The 21,436-nt window shown below is 43.0% G+C and overlaps 1 long non-coding RNA gene across 1 annotated transcript in view; it reads left to right on the top strand.

Annotated features, from left to right (window-relative positions):
• Window positions 1–4,590: 4,590 nt before the first annotated feature.
• LOC132209576 (uncharacterized) overlaps window positions 4,591–21,436 on the top strand; it is a 140,099-nt gene continuing 123,253 nt past the window's right edge. The window contains exons 1-2 of the long non-coding RNA XR_009445723.1: window positions 4,591–4,781; window positions 9,861–9,948. This is a non-coding gene — a long non-coding RNA (uncharacterized LOC132209576). The remainder of the gene's footprint in view (window positions 4,782–9,860; window positions 9,949–21,436) is intronic.

Here is a 21,436-nt window from a genome sequence, read left to right as displayed (position 1 = left end):
CAATCCGTTCAGCCCCTGCCATTGTTTTATCCTTGGAGTAAATGGCCCACAGTAGAGAATGCTAAATGGGTGGTAGCATGCCTGACATTCATCTGGTCACCCTGTCCAAGGAGAGACTCCTTGCCTCAGCAGGACATGGTCACAACCTCTCATGTGTTGATGGTGAACCTTGCTGTATCAGTAACCAAACAAAGTTCATTGTCAAGTGTTGCGCAGTTCTCCCAATACCACACTTGTGAATGTATTATTAACACACCCAAGTTTCTTGGGCGCCACCCAAAGTCAGTACAGTGGCTCAGTACCTGCACTCAATTGTTTCAGCCATTGGTGCAAAAACGCCTACACTTTCCCTGCATCATAAGGTTATGTCTTTCTGGAAGCTCTGCATTAGGAGCTGTACCACAATAGCTGGAGGTTGCTGCTGGTCCTGGGCACCCAGACAAACGTATTCTCATTAATTCCTGTAGATGCTGTAGTGCAGCAAAGATACTACAACAGCTTCTGTGCCTGGATCCATTAGGAACAATTCCAATGAGCCAATGTGGGGAATCTCAGAAACGAAACAGCACCTCAGTAAAATGATCATTCCGCAATCACAGCACATACAAGTGGCATTTAATTGTTCTCATCTCAACATTGAGATCTCCAACAAACAGAGCGATGGGATGCCTCTACATGTACATTTTACACATTGGGCCTTGTTCAGATGTATACTGCCCAGGCCACATGGCATTCTGAGAAGAGGAGGTTGTAATAGTGGTAGAAAGAACAATACCTTCTCCCCAACTCCAAAAAAAGGCAGCATTGGAAATAAGGCAAGGATATAGAAGTATTTCAGGCTAAGCTGTGAGGAAAACAGATCCTAGACCTTGTACAACCTCTGAGAACTGTTACACCTCAACATATTGCTGTTTGTTTGAAGTACGTTCAGCATGCTTGCCAGCTAAGCTGCTGATGTGTGGTGTAGGTATCATATTGATGTAGCATGGCATCATGTAGCAACATGTCCATGACCACTTGGCTGATCATTGCTGGCAAATGTGACCACCTGTTTCTGTCTGCACTGAAAAGCCAAGAATGACACTTCTATTTTGAGCCTGTAAGTTCTGAATGATGTGGGTGTGCACAAGAAACAAGGCAAGACAACAGAGAGATGAAGTATGTGCAAAGTGAGTGACAATCATAAATGCAAGGTAAATTGCGTAGAAGAGTCACTGGATGTGAAACGTTAACACTGATTTCTCTCCACGGATGCTGCCAAACCTGTTGAGTTTTTCCAGCTATCTCTGTTTTTGTTCATCATTTCTTTTTGTTAAGCAAGCTAAGAGGACTGAAATGTGCCTTGTTCTAATGCATGTGGTGTCCCTGCGAGTAAAGTGACCTGGCGCAGCATTACAATGTGAGCTCCCAAGTGTACAAGTGCAGTGTCAATGTGGTGTCCTATGCTATTACTGTGTCTGAGATGAGCCATGATGATAAGGTGAGGTTGACAGCTTGCTGAATCTAATTTGAACTCAGGCTGTATGTGATTGCGTCAGTGAGACTTTGCTGAAATGTTAGGGAATGTTGGCCAAGGTGGATGCTGGAGCAGATGCCAGTTGCCAGGTAACTGCTCTGACTTACATATCAGGAATTAATGGTGTTGAATTCCCTATGATGACCAGGAACAGATCATTTTATGTATAAATGAGATGAGATTAGGTCAAAGTGAGAGATTAATATGTGCAAATAGGCCCTTTGCTATTTACTAGTGAGATTCTCATCTTCCTGTTCAAATGTTAAAAAGAAAAATACACTTGTTTTTCCTCAATGTTGAGACTGTCATTCTCCGATTCTCACTGTGTTTTCCCATTGTCCTGCCATTTCCACGTTATTCAGGTGTTGGAAAAATTTCACCCACTGCCTTCCTTGGCTGCTAACTGCAGAATATAATAATAGGTGCATTGTATGGAAATAAATCTTGAGGGAAATTTCATGCTGCTGTCTTAGTAAGTGATAGAGGTTTAGAGGAATGTGGGCCAAATAGAGTTGAGAGGGATATTGTCAAACAAATGGGACTAGTTCACTTTAGGAAACCTGGTTGGCATGGACGATTTGGGCTGAAGGGCCAGTCTCTGTGCTGTATGACTCTATGACTCTAAGACTATGATACTATCGTCTTCCAGAGCCATTCAATCCTACCTGGTCTGAATTGTATTGCCAGTGAGAGAAATCACAGTTTAATCGTTGAAATGTTAATAGAGCCAGTGGGAACTCAACTAACATTGAAGGAGTAATTAAAATTGTGCAAGAATCTCATTTCTGATCCCATCAGCAGAATTGCTGTGACCTATGGATTCCTATATTTGAATCCTACAATCTGGTGTACTTGGGAAGACCCACAGTGGCCTGTGCAACCCCATCCACAGAGAACGATGGCTGCATTTCACTTCTGGAAAATGAACAATGGAGATGGAGAGAGCTCCCCTAAGAAGTTCAGAAAATGCCATCATTAAGTGATGTCAATCCTGATTAACTCTAATGTTGAATACAACTCGGAAAGCATCCAATTCATCTTACTTCATGTTTTTATTGTGCACTCCTATTAAAAAATCTATGCTAATGTGGCTTTGCATGATTGACACTACTAAACAAGATAGTAGCCAGCAATTCTGCAGCCTATTGGAACACTTGTGTGCAAAAGACTATCTTTGCTGACCTACATTTGCAGCTTGGCTGACCGATGCTAAGAGAGATATATCCAAAAAAAAAATCCTTTCCATATTTCATTATCACCTATTGTTCTATAATTCAGCTTTTCTCTTTTGTCTGAGTTTTAAAAATCTTTTTCGAATGGATTAAGCATTCACAGAAACTTCCCAATTATATCATAAAATTGTATGATACTCATAACATAAATGTACTGCATGCAAAGAATATTTTTATAATGCTTTTAAGAAAATAGGTATTCATTTCAGTAATCCTTACTTAAATATTTAAAATATCCATCTCTCTTGAACAAAGTGTAACTCATCTGATGTCAACTAATTAATTGGTAATGGCAGGTCTAACTGGTGATTCTTGTGTTGTTCCTAATGCTCCTCTGTGCACAGTCCCTTCCTATATGAGACAGACATTTTTCTCTGTACTGCACACATGGTGACCACATCCCATCCCAATCCTTTGGCTGGCACTAAGGTTGGTCATGGCTGCTGCTCATCCACTTGCTTGTCAATCCCTGGAATATCTCAGTGGATTCCAAGTGATCAGCAAACCCCACTTTGAGAGCCACTTCTGCAGTCATTGTATTTGTAAATATTATTCATCCTCAATTTAGAGAATAGGGCACAAAGAATTCACATTGTAACAAGATATTCAAAACAGTTCATGTTGATTTTTCCAAAAATTTTGAATAATTTGAATAAAGGCTTCAATGGACTTCTTTTGAAAAATTGTGAGCCCTTGTATCCTGCTCAATCCTTTTTTTAGCTGTAAACCTGGACCTTTATTTTTCCAAGTCCAACTGAAAAATGTTCCTTCTGTAACTGCACTTAGTTTGACCTTTTCAGATTAAATATATGGTGATCTATCTTTACAGTACCTCTCATCCCAAAGTTAAAATACTCATCAATCCATGAATGGTGTCAACAAAGCCTTTAGAAAAGGACGAGAGGGATAGTCAAAATTAACATATCACAACAGAAGAAGTTATTATTTCCTTAAAGATGCACAAGTGGTGAATTTTCTTTTTGACATGTTAACTGTTTATTGGTGTGTTTTAGGCCTAGATTACAATGTGAAATGACATTGCATAGCATTTTATGAGGTTACAAGGGCATAAAGGGACCACCCTGCTTGGGAGCTACGCTCCTGCTGAAGATGCAGCTGAGAAATGTCAACTGCCTCCTTACATATTTATGTTGACTCATAAACAGGAAGCTCAGTTCTGTCCATGACATTGCTGCTTTTCATATCTAAATCTCCATTTGAAAAATAAAGAACTGAGTGGGACATTTGCAGCAGCTGCATTATGCTTTCAGTGCCAAAGCAAACAGCACCAAATTAGCAAGGCATGCTGAACAAATTAAGCACCGAATGCAAATACAGCGACTGATAGAAAATGTCAGGGCAGCCAAAATGTCATTGACGCTTTAGTCCGTCCTTCTAAAAAAGTCAGTGTTTATTATTTTTAAAATTCAGTGTGCTGACAATAGCATGCACAGATTCCATACTGTGAGAAAAATGGCCGAATGTGAGACAACTTTTAAAAGTGATTTTTGATCATGTTGCTTAAAGGCGTCTGTGAAACTGTATAAAGGTTTCAGTAGTTCCTCTGAAATTGTCCGAGTGGTTCAACAGCAAAAAATAAAAACAACCTTTCAAATGTCATTTCCTTTGCTCTTATGGCAGACGGTGACAAGGTGCTGCACATTATAAAGAAAATCGAGCTTCAATGGAAAAGAGCAGTGTGATGGGTGTAGTGTGTGTATTATCTTACTCCATGTCAACATCTTGACAATGTGCAATTGTTAAAGTCATGTATGAGGAAACACCCAGTTTTTTCTCCCCCCTCTCCTGGAGTTCTTTGTAGCCAAACGGATTAGTGTCTTGAAATTAGGACAGTGTTGCCATTGTGTTCTATTCTGTGAAGTTGTTTAATCTGAAAGTAAGTTAAAATCGGTATTGTAATCTTTTGGGTAGTGAAAGCCAAGTAGAGAAAAGGTTGACACTATGTGAACTTGCCTTGAATTAAAGCGGTATTTGGACGCAGCAGTGAAAATTCAAGTCAGCAAACAGCCCTGGTGAGTTACTGTGTCAGATAGTGCTTATTTATAGACTGGGATTTTCTTAAATCTAACAGCCTCCTGGGGAGTTGATGTGAGCTCTGATGTGTTAAATATGCAATGCCCACATATATATTATCTCTTAGACATATGCAGCTATCAAAAAGTGAATGTCTGGATAGGTATCGCTTTTCCTGTTTCTGAAAGTGAAACTAGTTGATGTTTTCTTTAGAAATTTGCACCAATTTCAGCTCTGCACTGCACTGACTAAACTTCAGGCAACACAAAATTGCAGCTTGCAGGGTTCTTAAAGAGAACATAAGTATTTGTTAGTGATAATGGGAACTGCAGATGCTGGAGAATCCAAGATAATAAAATGTGAGGCTGGATGAACACAGCAGGCCCAGCAGCATCTCAGGAGCACAAAAGCTGACGTTTCGGGCCTAGACCCGTAACATCAGCTTTTGTGCTCCTGAGATGCTGCTGGGCCTGCTGTGTTCATCCAGCCACACATTTTATTATCTTATATAAGTATTTGTTAAGTGTCTTCTGTACTTGGATAGTAAACACATTAAATATTTTAACATCAAAGGTCTGAAATAGTCCGACATAAAGTCAGTTTTAAAAGTATTAGAATGTTGTCATGATATTTAGCTAGAAAATTAACTTTATTTTGGAGAATCTGGAATATTGTTAAGGAACTCATGGCTACAGTTTCAAACGAATGCTAATCTGCTAAAGTCTAAGTGAGATCCTGAAAACACTGTACCTTTGCTCAGCCTATATGAACTTCAGTATGTGTATCCTCTTTGTCCTACTCCCAAAGCTTGAAGTGGGAGGGTCTATTTTAGAAATATTCAAAAATGATAATAAAGTGGCATGCTGCTAAAGTTTTGTTTGTCAACCATGCTACAACAAATTGTTTCATAAATTGATCAGGTTACATAATTATGTCAAAAAATGTTTGCACTGCAGAGTCAGATTGAGCATTGTGAGGCATTCCTGGAATATTACATAGAACATAGAACATAGAACAGTACAGCACAGAACAGGCCCTTCAGCCCACAATGTTGTGCCGACCATTGATCCTCATGGATGCACCCTCAAATTTCTGTGACCATATGCATGTCCAGCAGTCTCTTAAATGACCCCAATGACCTTGCTTCCACAACTGCTGCTGGCAACGCATTCCATGCTCTCACAACTCTCTGCGTAAAGAACCTGCCTCTGACATCCCCTCTATACTTTCCACCAACCAGCTTAAAACTATGACCCCTCGTGCTAGCCATTTCTGCCCTGGGAAATAATCTCTGGCTATCGACTCTATCTATGCCTCTCATTATCTTGTATACCTCAATTAGGTCCCCTCTCCTCCTCCTTTTCTCCAATGAAAAGAGACCGAGCTCAGTCAACCTCTCTTCATAAGATAAGCCCTCCAGTCCAGGCAGCATCCTGGTAAACCTCCTCTGAACCCTCTCCAAAGCATCCACATCTTTCCTATAATAGGGCGCCCAGAACTGGACGCAGTATTCCAAGTGCGGTCTAACCAAAGTTTTATAGAGCTGCAACAAGATCTCACGACTCTTAAACTCAATCCCCCTGTTAATGAAAGCCAAAACACCATATGCTTTCTTAACAACCCTGTCCACTTGGGTGGCCATTTTAAGGGATCTATGTATCTGCACACCAAGATCCCTCTGTTCCTCCACGCTGCCAAGAATCCTATCCTTAATCCTGTACTCAGCTTTCAAATTCGACCTTCCAAAATGCATCACCTCGCATTTATCCAGGTTGAACTCCATCTGCCACCTCTCAGCCCATCTCTGCATCCTGTCAATGTCCTGCTGCAGCCTACAACAGCCCTCTACACTGTCAACGACACCTCCGACCTTTGTGTCGTCTGCAAACTTGCTGACCCATCCTTCAATTCCCTCGTCCAAGTCATTAATAAAAATTACAAACAGTAGAGGCCCAAGGACAGAGCCCTGTGGAACCCCACTCACCACTGACTTCCAGGCAGAATATTTTCCTTCTACTACCACACGCTGTCTTCTGTTGGCCAGCCAATTCTGTATCCAAGCAGCTAAGTTCCCCTGTATCCCATTCCTCCTGACCTTCTGAATGAGCCTTCCATGGGGAACCTTATCAAATGCCTTACTGAAGTCCATATACACCACATCCACAGCTCGACCCTCATCAACCTTACTAGTCACATCCTCAAAAAACTCGATAAGGTTTGTAAGGCATGACCTACCCCTCACAAAGCCGTGTTGACTGTATTTGATCAAGCCATGCTCTTCCAGATGGTCATAAATCTTATCCCTCAGAATCCTTTCTAACACCTTGCAGACGACAGACGTGAGACTTACCGGTCTATAATTGCCGGGGATTTCCCTATTTCCTTTCTTGAAGAGAGGAATTACATTTGCCTCTCTCCAGTCCTCAGGTACGACTCCAGTGGAGAGCAAGGATGCAAAGATCTTCGCAAGTGGCGAAGCAATTGCATTTCTCGCTTCCCAAAGCAGCCGAGGACAAATCTGATCCGGGCCTGGCGACTTGTCAATCTTAATGTTTGTTAAGGAACTCATGGTTACAGTTTCAAACAAATGCTAATCTGCTAAAGTCCAAGTGAGATCCTGAAAACACTGTACCTTTGCTCAGCCTATATGAATTTCAGTATGTGTATCCTCTTCGTCCTACTCCCAAAGCTGACACCCCACCCCCGAGCACCAAACCATCATCTCCAACACCATCCATGACCCCACCCCCGAGCACCAAACCATCATCTCCAACACCATCCATGACCTCATCACCTCAGGGGACCTCCCACCCACAGCCTCCAACCTCATTGTTCCCCAACCCCCGCACGGCCCGTTTCTATCTCCTTCCCAAAATCCACAAACCTGCCTGCCCTGGTCGACCCATCGTCTCAGCCTGCTCCTGCCCCACCGAACTCATCTCCACCTATTTGGACTCCATTTCCTCCCCTTTGGTCCAGGAACTCCCTACCTATGTCCGTGACACCACCCACGCCCTCCAACTCCTCCAGGACTTCCAATTCCCTGGCCCCCAAGACCTCATTTTCACCATGGACATCCAGTCCCTATACACCTGCATTCCGCATGCAGATGGCCTCAAGGCCCTCCGCTTCTTCATGTCCTGCAGGCACGACCAATCGCCCTCCACCGACACCCTCATCCGCCTAGCCAAATTCGTCCTCACCCTCAACAACATCTCTTTCGATTCCTCCCACTTCCTACAGGCAAAGGGGGTGGCCATGGGTACCTGCATGGGCCCAAGCTATGCCTACCTCTTTGTAGGTTACGTGGAACCATCCCTCTTCCGCACCTGCACAGACCCCAAACCCCACCTCTTCCTCCGTTACATTGATGACTGTATCGGCACCGCCTCTTAGTCCCCAGAGGAGCTCAAACAGTTCACCCTCTTCACCAACACCTTTCACCCCAACCTCAAGTTCACCTGGGCCATCTCCAACACATCCCTCACCTTCCTGGACCTCTCAGTCTCCATTTCAGGTAACCAGCTTGTAACTGATGTCCATTTCAAGCCCACTGACTCCCACAGCTACTTAGAATACACCTCCTCCCACCAACCCTCCTGCAAAAATTCCATCCCCTATTCCCAATTCCTCCGCCTCCGCCGCATCTGCTCCCAGGGTGAGGCATTCCACTCCCGCACATCCCAGATGTCCAAGTTCTTCCAGGACCACAACTTTCCCCCCGCAGTGGTCGAGAACGCACTTGACCGCGTCTCCCGCATTTCCCGCAACACATCCCTCACACCCCGCCCACGCCACAACCGCCCCAGAGGATCCCCCTCGTTCTCACATACCACCCCACCAACCTCCAGATACAACGCATCATCCTCCGACACTTCCGCCATCTACAATCCGACCCCACCACCCAAGCCATTTTTCCATCCCCACCCTTGTCTGCCTTCCAGAGAGACCACTCTCTCTGCGACTCCCTTGTCTGCTCCACACTCCCCTCCAACCCCACCAGACCCGGCACCTTCCCCTGCAACCGCAGGAAGTGCTACACTTGCCCCCACACCTCCTCCCTCACCCCTATCCCAGGCCCCAAGATGATTTTCCATATCAAGCAGATGTTCACCTGCACATCTGCCAATGTGGTATATTGTACCCATTCTAACTGGTGTGGCTTCCTCTACATTGGGGAAACCATGCGGAGGCTTGGGGACCGCTTTGCAGAACACCTCCGCTCGGTTCGCAACAAACAACTGCACCTCCCCGTCGCGAACCATTGCAATGGGCCTCCTGCAGTGCCACAATGATGCCACCCGAAGGTTGCAGGAACAGCAACTCATATTCCACTTGGGAAACCTGCAGCCCAGTGGTATCAATGTGGATTTCACAGGCTTCAAAATCTCCCCTCCCCCCACAGCATCCCAAAACCAGCCCAGCTCGTCCCCTCCCCCCACTGCACCACACAGCCAGCCCAGCCTGTCTCTGCCTCCCTAACCTGTTCTTCCTCTCACCCATCCCTTCCTCCCAGCCCAAGCCGCACCTCCATTTCCTACCTACCACCTCATCCCACCTCCTTGACCTGTCCGTCTTCCCTGGACTGACCTATCCCCTCCCTACCTCCCCACCTATACTCTCCTCTCCACCTATCTTCTTTACTCTCCATCTTCGGTCCGCCTCCCCCTCTCTCCCTATTTATTCCAGTTCCCTCTCCCCATCCCCCTCTCTGATGAAGGGTCTAGGCCTGAAACGTCAGCTTTTGTGCTACTGAGATGCTGCTGGGCCTGCTGTGTTCATCCAGCCTCACATTTTATTATCTCAGATTGAGCATTGATATTTTCTTCTTGATTCATGGATAGAGCTGGCTTGAGAAATTTCACTTCTAGTGTTATTTTCCCATTACAAAGACAATCAGAAAGCAGACTTTTCTTTTCCTAGCAAAATTGCATTTCACACCAAAGAAACCATGTCTCTCTTGGCGCAAATATTGATCTTCATAGCCACACCACAGAAGTTACATACGCACTGTAATAAGTGTTCTAACTCATGTCCTTCAAACAGTGTTAACAATAATCAACCTTTGTATATTTCAGGAGCATATGGCACTTATGAATATATAACCAGGACTGTACTTTAACCGAAGCTTCTGCTGTGGATTTTTTGGAATGCCAGGAATTTTATGTAAATATAAACTTTTATAGAAATTATTGTTAGTTCATATTAACCTGCGTGACTCTCTCTTCTCCATGTGAGCACTCTCATTGCCATCCTTTCTGGAAACCTCTTGCACTTATTAATGGGTATAGTTCTGTGCACACATCTTCCTCGATGATCTTGCCAAAACTGTGATGTGGATGGAGTTAAAATTGTATCAGAGATAGTAGGAACTGCAGATGCTGGAGAATCTGAGATAACAAGGTGTAGAGCTGGATGAACACAGCAGGCCAAGCAGCATCAGAAGAGCAGGAAAGCTGATGTTTTGTGCCTAGACCCTTAGAAGGGTCTATGCCTGAAACGTCAGCCTTCCTGCTCCTCTGATGCTGCTTGGCCTGATGTGTTCTTCCAGCTCTACACTTTGTTATCTATGATGTGGAGGTGTTGGTGTTGGACTGGGATGGACAAGGTCAAAAATCAAATGACATCAAGTTTATTTGAAAGCATTAGCTTTCAGAGATCTGCTCCTTCTTCAGTGTAGTGTGGATGAGGATACAGAATTTCTAAGCATAACGGTAACTACCCTAAAAATGGCCCCCTGACCACCTCCTGTTGAATCTTTAATCAATTAGAAAGAAGGCCCAGGTTTCTATTGATTCAAATGCAAATCCCAGAATTTCTTTCAAGTCATTGTCCTGAGATAGCTAAAGGTTTATCAATTTATACACGAAGTCAGACAATGCATTTTAGGAAGGTCACCAGACACGAAACGTTAACTCTGTTTTCTCCTCCACATATGCAGCCAGACCGGCTGAGCTTTTCCGGCAACTTTGTTTTTGTTCCTGATTTACAACATTCCGCAGTTCTTTTGGTTTTTACAATGCATTTTAGGTGTGAGGCCTTGTTAAGAATCTGTCTGTGTTTTTGCCTGGATTCAGATTGATTTTATTATTTGGATAAAATAGAATGCAAACGTCTTGGATGAAATAATTCACACCATATATTTATATTTATATGTATGTGTGTGACTGCATGTGTGTGTGTGTGTGTGTGTGTGTGTGTGTGTGTGTGTGTGTGTGTGTGTGTGTGTGTGTGTGTGTGTGTAAGAGAGAGAGAGAGAGAGAGAGTGTGTATGTGTGTGTTTGAAAGCGAGCGTGTCACTGAGCAGGGACTGATAGCCAAGTTCATTACCCATGAGGACGACCTCAAATAGGATCTTGGCTAACAAGGTGTAGAGTTGATGAACACAGCAGGCCAAGCAGCATCAGAGGAGCAGGAAAGCTGACGTTTCGGGCTGAGATCCTTCTTCAGAAATGGGAGAGGGGAGGGGGGTTCTGAAATAAATCGGGAGAGGTGGGAGGCGGATAGAAGTTGGATCAAGGAGAAGATAGGTGGAGAGGAGACAGACAGGTCAAAGAGGTGGAGATGGAGCCAGTAAAGATGACTGTAGGTGGGGAGGTAGGGAGGGGATAGGTCAGTCCAGAGAGGATGCACAGGTCAAGGGGGTGGGATGAGGCCATAAGGTAGGAAATGAGGATGGGGTTTGAGGTGGGAGGAGGGGGTAGGTTGGGGGGGAAGGACAGATTAGGGAGGCGGGGGCAAGCTGGGCTGGTTTTGGGATGCGGTAGGGGGAGGGAGGTTTTAAAACTTGTAAAGTCCACGTTGATACCATTGGGCTACAGGGTCCCCAAGCAGAATATGAGGTGCTGTTCCTGCGACCTTTAGGTGACATCATTGTGGCACTGCAGGAGGCCCAGGATGGACATGTCATCTGAGGAATGGGAGTGGGAGTTGAAAGGATTTGCGACTGGGGGATGTAGTTGTTTATTTTGAACTGAGCGGAGGTGTTCCACAAGGCGGTCCCCAAGCCACCACTCATTTTCCCCAATGTAGAGGAGGCCACAACAGGTACAGCGAATACAGTATACCACATTGGCAGATGTGCAGGTAAATCTTTGCTTGATGTGGAAAGTCTTCTTGGGCCCTGGGATGGGGGTGAGGTGGAAGGTGCAGGGGCAGGTGTAGCACTTCCTGCGGTTGCAGAGAAAAGTGCCGGGTGTGGTGGGGCTGGAGGGGAGTGTGGAGCGGACAAGGGATTCACGGAGAGAGTGGTCCCTCTGGAAAGCAGACAAGGGTGGGGAGGGAAAAATGTCTTTGGTGATGGGGTTGGATTGCAGGTGGTGGAAGTCGGATTGTGACAGGAGCACGAGGCGGTGCCGATACAATCATCGGTCTAACAGAGGAAGAGGTGGAGTTTGGGGCCAGTGTAGGTACAGAAGAGGGACTGTTCCACGTAACCGACAAAGAGGCAGGGATATCTTGGGCCCATGCGGGTATCCATGGCCACCCCCTTTGTCTGTAGGAAGTGGGAGGAATTGAAAGAGGAATTGTTATGGGTGAGGACGAGTTAGGGTAAGCAGGACAGGAAGCAGTGGAGGGCCTTCAGGCCATCTGCATGGGGCAAGCAGGTGTATTGGGATTGGACATCCCACATCGGCCCAAGCTATACCTGCCACTTTTTAGGTTACGTGGAACAATCTCTCTTCCATAGATATTCTGGTCCTGTCCCCCACCTCTCCCTCTGTTACATTGATGACTGTATCGGTGCCGCCTTGAGCTCCCACGAGGAGCTTGAATAGTTCATCCACTTCACCAACACCTTCCACCCCAACCTTAAGTTCACCTGAACCTTCTCTGATACCTCTCTCTCCTTCCCGGACCTCTCTGTTTCCATCCCCACCAGCCACCTGGAAACTGATATCCATTTCAAGCCCACTGACTCCCACAGCTACCTAGAATACACCTCCTCCCACCCACCTTCCTGCCATCCCCTATACCCAATTCCTTTGCCTCCACCACATCTGCACTCAGGATGAAGTATTTCAATCCCAAACATCTCAGATGTCCTCGCTCTTCAAGGACCGCAATGGCCCCCCTTCAGTCGTCAAGAACACGCTCAACCATGTCTCCTGCATTTCCTGCAACTCATCCCTCACCCCCTCGCTGCAATAACAAACAAAAGAGAATCCTCCTCATCCTCACGTATGGCCCCACCAACCTCCGGATCCAACGCATCATCCTCCGACACTTCCGCCATCTGCAATCGGACCCCACTACCAAAGACATTTTTGCCTCCCCACCCTTATCTGCTTTCCAGAGGGACCACTCTTTCCATGACTCCCTTGTCCGCTCCACACTCCCCTCCAGCCCCACCACCTCCAGCACTTTTCCCTGCAACTGCAGGAAGAGCTACGCCCGAAGGTTGCAGCAACAGCATCTCATATTCCGCTTGGAAACGCTGCAGCCCAATGGTATCAATATGAACTTCACAAGTTTCAAAATCTCCCCTCTCCCTGCTGCATCCCAAAACCAGCCCAACTTGTCCCCGAGATAGTAAGAACTGAAGATGCTGGAGAATCTGAGATAACAAGGTGTTGAGCTGGATGAACACAGCAGGCCAAGCAGCATCAGAGAGGCAGGGAAGCTGACATTTCAGGCCTAGATCCTTCTTCATAGCTTCGGCCTGAAATGTCAGCTTTCCTGCTCCTTTGATGCTGCTTGGCCTGCTGTGTTCATCCAGCTCTACACCTTGTTATCTCTTTGGCATGAAAGAAATTCTGGAATTTGCATTTGAATCAATAGAAACCTGGGTCTCCTATCTAACTGACTAAAGAGTCAACAGGAGGTGGTCAGAGGGCCATTTTTAGGATTGTTACCTTTCTGCTTCTAAATTCTGCCTCCATATATCTCCTCTTTCACACTACACATGAGGGAAGAGCAAAGCTTCACAAGCTGGCATTTTCAAATAACCATTCGGCCATAACCCGGCGTTGTGTGATTTCTTTGACCATGACAAACTAGCTATTTCTCAGATCTGAGCTGAATGATTCATGTTGGAAGTGTATTTATCCACCACAGCTGAGCTTACCGTGTTATCTATTTGCTTGTAAGTGTCTCATAACGTCACTAAACTAAGTAGGTGTGGGAACACTGACTAATTTTCTTCCTTAACGCAGGCCACTGAATTCTAATCGTAGTGCCCTTACTATAATCCTGGTTATGATCTGCTAATGGAGCGCAATCTGATCATTGAACTTTCTGTAACAGAGCTCTACATCACTTGCCATTTCAATTTAAGGAGTTTGTGAAATGATTAGCATCAAAGCATAATCCAGTGAATATTCCACACAAGAGCTCCTAACAAGAGTCTTCATCACACATCTGTGGCAGCTCTTTTAACCTGGTGTGACTTTGTCAGATGTGTGGAGGGCTCAGTGTTGTCGGTTCAGCTCAAAAGACAATGTTCTGTAAAATTTGAAAAAATGAACATGAAAGACAGGAGTTCCTCAGATCTGTTTCTGATTCACTGCTATAACTTCACTAGAAATAGAGAGAACTCTCACTTAGAGACAGAGACAAAAGACAGAATTTAATGCTGTTCCCCATGGAGTGTTTGCTAGCAGCATGCAGGTAACAGGTTGGAAAGCTGTTACCTAACCATCTCTGCCCCACTGCTCCACTTAATTCCAGATGATAAACTTGTGAAAGGCTTTCTCACCATATCTCCAATTGAGGCTTTTAAGTGCACAATTCCATGCCTGATTGGGCTTTAATGTGGCTTGCAAAAAGGGAATAATGTAGGAGAATAGGCAGGGAGAAACTGCCTATTCCATTAAATACTGACCTTGAATTTTGCTGCAGGTCAGATCAAATTATAATGAGAGTGCAAACAGCTCTCGGCAAATTTACAGCTGATACCAATTAAACTGTATTGGAATTTACAATGTGGACAAATTTTTGATTTTAGTTCTTTTCTTTCTAACTTATACTATGAATAATTGTAAGGTAACAAATTTTTTTATATCTCTCTGCTTTGTATCTAAGATTCACACATAGGTACTTTATGTTGAAGATGTGGGGTGACATTGTAAATATTTCCCTGAACTCCATTGTTTCTGTACTTGAGTGCATATGACAATAAACAAAATTCTACTTCTGATTTTTTTAAAAAATCATAGCTTAAAGTGATGAATAGAACAGTGATGTAAAGTCATGTTCCATCAGCTTGAGACAAATATTGATCCATTTCAGCTCATAAGGATCTCCTAAGCAGCAGCACGGTGGCTCAATTGTTAGCACTACTGCCCCACTGCACCTGGAACCCAGGTTTGATTCCACCCTCATGTTTCTGTCTGTGTGGAATTTGCACATTGTCCCTGTGTCTGCATGGGTTTCCTCCAGGTGCTCCAGTTTCCTCCCACAGTCCAAAGGTGTGCAGGTTGACTGGATTAGCCATGTTAAATTGTCCATAGTGTTCAGGCATGTGCAGGGTGGTGGGTAGGCCATAAGAAACAAAGGGTTACTGGAATGGGGTGCGGAGGTCGTTCTAGGTAGGATAATCTTCAGAGGGTCAGTGTGCACTGAATGGTCTGAATGACCTGCTTCCACATTGCAGGGAATCCAACAGACTGTCCCTTCAATACCGTTAATGTGACTTCTTTTTAAGAGAATCCAGTCCTAAATTAGCCTACCCAACTTATAGGAATCTCAAACTTACTGCAGAGTTACAGTGACATACTGAGCAGCCTTCTATTGGATTCTGATGGGAGATTAAAGGTACAATGATCAATGTAATCTGAATGGCTAAGGTAAGATAGTTTTTGACGGTAAACTTAGGCATTCTAAAAGTGCAAATCAAATTTTAAATGGTAAAGTGGTAAAGGATTGATTTTGTGCCTTTGCTGAATAATGTTGTCAGAGTAACAGTCTCAATATTTCTGCAAGAACATATATTTGCCACAATGCCTTCATGTTGCAAGTTTCAGCTTTCTGCAACATCTTCAGCAAAGAAAATTGTATTAACAGATGTATTCTGGGTCCTACAGCCTCTTTCTGTTCCTATGGTGCACGTCCCAGTACATTCGGTCGAAACAACAGAAAGACAGCACTACAAAGAGATACCTATTTTGACAACTAACCATAAGGTGGGCCTTTCTAAACAGCACAGGCAGAGAAATGGCAGATGGAATTTAATCCAGACAAATGCGAGGTGATACATTTTGGAAGGTCTAATGCAGGAGGGCATTGTACAGGTCATAGTGGAACCTTTAGAACTATTAACGTTAAGAGGGATACAGATTCTCTGAAAGTGACAAACCAAGTGGTTGAGGCGGTCAAGAAGGCATGTGATATGCTTGCATTCATAGTTCGCGGCATATAGTAGAAAAATTGGCACATCGTGTTGTAGCTGTATAGAACTCTGTATAGTGCAAATTTGGAATGTTGCATGCAGTTCTGGTTGCCACACTACCAGAAGGATATGGAGGCTTTAGAGAGGGGACAGAAATGGTTTACTAGAATAAAAACGGAAAGAACTGTGGATGCTGTAAATCAGAGAGAAAAATAAAAAATTGCTGAAAATTTCTGAAGAAAGGTCCCTCGATCCAAAATGTTAACTTTGATTTCTTTCCACAGATGCTGCCAGACCTGCTGAGCTTTTCTAGCCATTCTTGATTTTATCACTAAATTATTTAATAAAAATTATAGATCATGGAATGAAACAAAACTCCAGCAACATGGATACAGAATTAGCTGGAAGAAGTTTTAAAGTGGGGCCTGCAATGTTCAGTTTTGCTTTTCCCGATCTACATAAACAATCTGGATCATGGTGTGCAGGGGACAATTTCACAGTCTGCAGAAGACACAAAACTTGATAAACGCTAAACTGCCAGGAAAATAGAGTAGAATTTCAAAGGACTTTGAAAGGCTGGTGAAGGGGCAGTTTGGTGACAGATGAAGCTTATTATGGAGAAGTGTGAGGTGATACACTTTGGTACAAAGAACATGGAGATAGGGCATACAATAATGGGTACTATTCTGAAGACTTTCATCAACAGAGGAACTGATACATATATATAGGCATAGAAGCAGGACAGGCAGAGAAGGCTGTTGATAAATTGCACAGAACTCTCACCTTCTTTAACAGAGACATTGAATAGAAGAGCAAGGAAGTTATGCTGACACAGGTTAAACATCAACTGAGATATTGACTACCATTCTGTCAGAAGGATGTAAATTCATTTGGAGAGACTGCAGAAGAGGTTTATGAGAATGGTTCCAAAGATATGACACATCAGTTATGAGGAATGGTTGAAGCATGTGGCACTGTTTTCTTTGGAGAGGGTAAAGCTAAGTAGAGATTTGATGGAAGTTTTCAAAATCATGACGGGTCTGGACAGAATGGATAGGGAAGAACTGTTGCAGCTTGTAAAATGATTGAGAACTAGAGGGCACAGGTCTTCAGTATTCCACTGGAGAAACAGATGTAAGGTGAGAGAAAACATTTTCAGACATCGAATGGTTTAGCCATGGAGTGCACAGCCTGCAAGTGTGATGCAGATGGGTTTATTTAAGACATTAAAGAGAACATTGGATGATTATTTTAAAAGACACATGTTCAGTTATGGAGAAGAGAAAGTAGATTGGCAGGCAGCCAAAATCATCAGAGAGCCAGGGCCTGCACGATGGGCTGAATAGACTGCTTCTACACTATAACAATTCAGCAGGCTTGTGAAATTCATGGCATTCTACCTAATTCATGTTTTGCCTGATTTTGTTTTGGTAAATGTTAGCTCCTCCTGTCTTTGAATTTCCAATGTGCATTCAAGAGCATGCATTTGTTCCTTGTGGGTGTATACCAACACTAGATTAATTCCCCTTTAAAGCAAGTCTTTGCTTGATCTTATCATTAGCTGGTAATATCACCTCTATCAACTTTCCTTCCTTATTGTAAACAACGTCTTTTCATTTTAAATTCAGGCTGTCTTCATCTTCAACCATTACTACTTCTGATGAAGGCTCAGAATGTTAACTCTGTTTTCTCCCTATGGATGCCACTAGACCTGTTGGGTTTCTCTTGCAATTTCTGTTATTGTCTCAGATCTCCAGGATTAGCATCTGTTTGTTTTATGTTAACTTTACCTCCTCAGCCTGACATTTCAATGTCCCTTTACAATCTAGCAGGACATGCTCCGGACTATTTCGTAACACTGTTTTGGTCAGAACATTAATTTTAACATCAGATTTACACAGAGTGATTGGTTTTTGTAAGTCACTTAAATTTCCTTGTAAAAGTTCAATGGGTATACCTAAAACCAGCCAGGAAAGCAATATCAACAAGTCATTTCCTGATCAGAAATTCACTCCTCATCGAGGTAAATTAGAAACCAGCACAATTTAAAAAATAATTAAAAAAACTGTGAATGCTGGAAATCATAAAAAAACTTGTTGGAGAAACTCAGCAGGTCTGGCAACATCTGTGGAGAGAAAGCAGAATTAACATTGACTGTGATTTCTCTCCACAACTAACAATAAAGACGAATAACAATGTCACATTTTAAATTAACATAGGAACTGGCAATACAGTTACAAAAACACTCCATATCAATATTATTTACTCAGCAAACATTTTATTGAGAGATTCATATGACTGGCACCACTAGTGGCTATGTTGTTTCTGCAATCCTGAGGATAAAAGTCAACAATGGGGATACATTCACCACATGATTTCATACACCCTGAATTATTACAGCTTCCTTTAAGCTGTACTCTCTCAAACAAATATTCTTGGGAGGTACCTTGTATATTCTTCTCATTTCCTTCTGGAAAAACTAGGGATGAATCCAACTGCAAATTTCATTGTGGCACAGCTGGAGGAATATAAGGGGAAAGCAGCACAAGACTGAGATTGACAGATTAGTATGGCTATCAAGAGATATTAGTCAGAGTTGGCTGAATGAATTTGAGTTATGGATAGGCCATAATCTTGACAAAATGTCTGAACAGGCACAAAGGATTGAATGGCCTTCATCTGTTCCTCATGTTTCTGTAACGATTGCAATGAGGTTAGTCAAGTGGATCTCACAGAATATGAATTCCCTGACTTAAACTGTTAATCTAGTCCAACCAGGGAGCCCTGGCTGACAGATAAAAACAGGAATGTCAGAGGTTCTGTTCAGTCAGAGAGCTGGATCAGTGTCAAGGACTGTCCAGGTGTAAACAAAAGTTAATTTGGTGATAGGATACCGAACTTTCTAGAGTCATTTCATTTCAAACACTCGTGAAAATATGAGTTACTAGAAAAACAAATAAAGAAACACTCGAAAAATAACTGTTGGATGTCTTCAGAGGCTTCCCTTCATATAAATGCATCTCTTGCAAGCCTGGGCAACAGTTATGTCTGATTATTAAGATCTTTCAGCATAAGGCATATTAGATCTTCAGGATATTGGGTACATGCTGAACTTATGTCATCAACCTTCACTGAAGTATTAGAATCAAGTTCTCACCTGTTTTAGTTGGGAGATTTGTGGCCATTTATTTAAGATGCTGAAAATGGAAGAGGTGCACAAAATGTGCACATAAATCTGTAATTGCTGGTAATTTTCTAATTATGTTCTTCCAAATTATCTATCCTTAGAAATTGTAGAAAGAAAAACTGTAGACAGTCGAATCATAGGAACCAGCTTCATTTGTAGGTATAAATATTTATTACAACCAAGTGAGGAAAGTTTGAATAGTTTCACTTTTTTCCCTTTCCTCATTTGACATCTGTCAATATATTTTAAAATATGCATACTTGCCAATTCAATGAATGTTTAACAGTTTGCATGCCATGGTTATAGCATACATGATAAATCAGGTTTTGTTCAGAAAAGAGGGTTTTTGTTTTGAATTGTATTAACCCAATCGAAGAAAAGTAAAAGAAAGATGTTCCAACTTTCTATCTCATAAGCACGCATACACACCATACAGTCACGCACAGACACACAGACACATGCTCACCACACAAGTGCACATGCATACACATACATGCATACTCACACACATGCACATGCCTGCAAATGACCTTATGTGCAAACACAGGCGTACACACTTGCTTGCACACAGACACATGCACGCACACTGTTGGTGTTCACACCCACAAGTTATAGTGTGGGGGGGGATATGTTACACAATTTGGAGTCCAGCAAACATAAACTGATATACAGAAATTTGAATGGTTCAAAGTTGAACTTGGTAAGTCCTACTATTTTCACTTGGTGTCCTATAGCTTTTCGCACTAATGTGATTTAAAGTTGTCAGCAGAAATGTACGTGTCCTGGAGACTGCAGCACCGTATTGGGTTCTGCTGCTTAACTCTGTCTGCAGCACCTGGATAATCAAAATAGGCAGATTGCATTAAAGCCTTGCATATTAAAGGGAGAGACAAAAATGGAAGGAATCCACTTAACATCTTGTTCCTTCTGTTTCTGAACTACTTGCCCAGTTTAACAGTGATAGCATTTATTTCGCTGACAAAGGGTTGCCTCATCACTTAACATCCTTCAATGATCAATGACAAAATTAGAGTTATTCCACTTGTATCTTGGTAAGTTTATGCCTGGGAGTTCTCTGCTCAGCCAGGATCGCGTTGTCTAAATGATTGCGTCCAATAGCTTGTCTCCTCTGGTGAAATCCTCAGGTGATTGGTAGATTTACTATCACCGTCCTCCTTCCTGGTAGAGTCCTATAACATCTGCTCGAGCCATTGTGGTCAAGGAGCTTCAGCCTCACACCACTTTATTATCCCCTACAGAGCAATTCTGGTTTCTGGATAGGCTTTTACAGTGGGTTAAAATAGATGATAAAACATATGCTATCATTTACATTAACAGGCACATTTTGCTTATGAAAGTACCATTCCAACAGATTCTAATAATAGCCTAGTAATTTTTCTAACTATGAGTTCACATACATGAAAAAAATGCACCCCTTGAGCAAGTTACTGCTCCCATGGAATGTTCGTCTAAACAATGCCAAAAGAAATATATCTGGGTCTTCCAAAAATAATTTTCATCCAGTCTCTTAATCAATAATGTGCTCTAACAAATGAGTGAAAGTGCGTGCAAGACAATCATTCACTAATTAATACTTGTGTAAGAATAAAGATATATAGTTGTTACTTTGGAAACCAAAATGGATATGAAATAGTCATCACAAATGTTGTAATTCATTTGAAGGAAGATACCAGAACTCTGCTATCAGTTGGAACTAATTGACACTGTAAAATGGGTTTATTCCAACTCCGAACCTTCTGCTAAGTCATTCACTGTTATGCTAATGGAATATGTTTAAACTTACACCTGATGTGATGTAGGTTTTACCCAACTATTCATTTGATTGAAAATCAGTGTGCCATGCACCCACTACTGAAATTGACACATGGCTCACTTTAGTAATCGCCATTGTTGCCACTCTTGATTCTGGAAACATGAAGATGTTAAAACATATTCCACTCTATTGCTCGTCCATGTGATGCTGCTTTAGTGAACTGAATAGCATTTATTTCCCATCTATAACTGCCCTTGAAAAGATGGTAGTGAGTAGCATACACACACACACACACACACACACACACACACAAACACAAACACTTGTTTGCACACACACACATGCATGCAAACACACTCACACA

Source organism: Stegostoma tigrinum, chromosome 4, assembly GCF_030684315.1.
Source record: "Stegostoma tigrinum isolate sSteTig4 chromosome 4, sSteTig4.hap1, whole genome shotgun sequence".
Lineage (NCBI taxonomy): Eukaryota > Metazoa > Chordata > Chondrichthyes > Orectolobiformes > Stegostomatidae > Stegostoma > Stegostoma tigrinum.
This window is presented reverse-complemented; position numbering and strand designations above follow the sequence as displayed.